The sequence below is a fragment of the Procambarus clarkii genome, chromosome 3 (assembly GCF_040958095.1).
Source record: "Procambarus clarkii isolate CNS0578487 chromosome 3, FALCON_Pclarkii_2.0, whole genome shotgun sequence".
Taxonomy (NCBI): Eukaryota; Metazoa; Arthropoda; class Malacostraca; order Decapoda; family Cambaridae; genus Procambarus; species Procambarus clarkii.
This window is the reverse complement of record NC_091152.1, coordinates 16,949,931-16,952,700: the sequence shown is the minus strand read 5'-3', so window position 1 is coordinate 16,952,700 and position 2,770 is coordinate 16,949,931.

Below are 2,770 nucleotides of genomic sequence, written 5' to 3'. Positions count from 1 at the left end.
GGCTGAAGTATGTTGACCAGACCACACACTAGAAGGTGAAGGGACAACGACGTTTCGGTCCGTCCTGGATCAAATTCTTCTAGTGCGTGGTCTGGTCTTCACTCTTAAAGGTAAGGAGGAAAAAAAAAAAGCAGCACATAGGATCTAATATTGTACTGCTTGGATCTCATTTTTTGTTTTCAGAACACAAGTTTTATAGGAGTTGGGACCAGAGGCATTGAGTAGTCAACAAAGACACGACTAGGACCTGTTGGCTTTAGTTAATATTTTCTCTCTTAACCTGCTGTAGAAAAATCTTTTACTGGTGATTCTCTTCCAAAGGAATTTTGTAGTTCTTTATTAGGTGGTGCTACACTAGTAGTTGAAATTTTAATTATAAATTACTTTGGGGGGAGCATTTTAGTGTACTGGAATCTTTTAGAGTTTCTAATAAAGGTTTGGAAAATTCAGAATATCATTAAATTGTATTTGAGAGTTTTGTAGTTGGGAAATATTTGTTGAGCTTGATTCTTAATCCACAAAAGTTGTCTTTCGCTTATATTAGCCTATACGGTAATGGAATGTTTTACTACTTAAGAAAGTTAATCTTGGTTGCAACTATTTGTTTTGCTATTATTGTTGTCTGTATAAGTTTTTTCATGTTCCTGAGGCAGCATTTTTTTTTTTTTAAATTAGGATTTGGTACTGTACTGCTGTTTAAATTTTTTCTCTTAAAATTTTTATTACATGTTCTGTTAGCTGTAGAAGCGTGACGTTATCACTTACATTTGGCTGTTCTCTAAATAATCAGCATCGATTATGCTATTATATCAGTCCCAATGAAAAATTAGCGTCCAAGAAATTTTCTTCTTAGTCTTATTTTGTGCTGATAGTAAATTGTTGGTAACTCGGGGGAGGTTACCTTGAGGTGCTTCCGGGGCTTAGCGTCCCCGCGGCCCGGTCGTCGACCAGGCCTCCTGGTTGCCGGACTGATCAACCAGGCTGTTGGACGCGGCTGCTCGCAGCCTGACGTATGAGTCACAGCCTGGTTGATCAGGTATCCTTTGGAGGTGCTTATCCATGACACTGAGGGGAAGCTCAGTGTTGCAAAATTATTTGTGCAATATTGCACGAAATGGTTTCTGGACTTGTCTTCAGTTCTGTCAAACAACGTCAAGATCATGTGTGTGTGTGTTGGTATCTGGACCCTTCCTCTTCAGGTCCATAAACTATGTCATGCTCATCAGTGTTGGAAAGTAGGATAAATTGTGGGGTTCAATTCCTGGTAAAGCCAGATAGGTCGATAATGATCTTGAGTGAAACTTGTGATATGCTAGCACCTAATGGGGTGTTAAATTGATCGCTCTCCATCTCCAGTTATTGTTCCTTGTCGATCTATATTAAGATTCAAGCACTGAAAGCTGATTATTTTATAGTCTTAGTTTTGAGTTTATTTTTTATACCTGTTTGACATATTTTTCAACAATACTTTTTTTTTTATAGAGCAAGAGTTATATTAATGTTTATTCTTTTATTGAAAGCAGTACCTTTTTCTTTTCAGTTTTAAATACAAAATATAACAAAGTTAAGTAAACATACAGGTGATATGTCCACTCCTTAGTAGTTGATATTGTAACAAGTAGTTGATATATGTTTTAAAGCAAGCATGTCAAACATGCGGCGTTTTGCAAGCACACCTGTGGCCCACACAAAGGATACTGTAATTTGGTATGTAATATAATAAATAATATAATATAGAAAAATATTCTGCAATAATTTGTATTAAATCACTTTATTAGTTTGGAGTGTATGGCCCTTATGACAACACAAATGTGGCCCATATGGCCCTTGGGGGACCCTCAGTTGTGGTGTATGGCCCTTATGACAACACAAATGTGGCCCATATGGCTCTCGGGGGCCCCCCTCAGTTGTGGTGTGTGGCCCTCATGACAACACAAATGTGGCCCATATGGCTCTCGGGGGCCCCCCTCAGTTGTGGTGTGTGGTCCTCATGACAACACAAATGTGGCCCCATATGGCCCTCGGGGCCCCCCTCAGTTGTGGTGTATGGCCCTCATGACAACACAAATGTGGCCCCATATGGCCTTCGGGGAATTCTCAGTTTGACATACCTCATTTAAATGGTAACATTGTGTAAAGAAAATGTGCGATAGGAATTAATAATACAAAAAATGATTACTGTATTATAATACATATTTTTCGAAAGTTATTAAAATTGTGCCTTTTTATGTTTAATGCTGCATATGCTCGAATTGTACATTGCAAGTCGCTACTGAACACTTCTACTTAAATTCTTCCACAGTTTTTAACTAAATAGGACTTTAAAAATATAAGCATTTATTATTTTGAGGAAAGTAATACTGAATGTTATTTCTAATTCAGTATTAGTAAAATGTTAAATGTGTGACTAATGAATGGAAATACTCCTTAGACCAGCTGTGAATTGTCTCCCTGTCTGCTAGTTGTACAAGGTCACCTATGTGATCTGTTATATATTTCTCCTTAATTATACTTGTATCACATCCAGACATCTTTTATGCTTCCCAAGATTACGTACAATCTTTGGAAGAGTTTAGGAGTGATGCGCGTAATGTAACAGCAAACATCAAGAAAATGTAAAGTGTTTGGCCATTCTCTGTAATACTTGGGGCTTCCAGTGGTAATGTTATGCATTAATTACCTTTAGTCAAAATGGAGCTGTACTTGAAATTGTTTGATACGTAGAATGTTATAAAGTTTTAATTGATATAGCATTTATTATACGACAGTG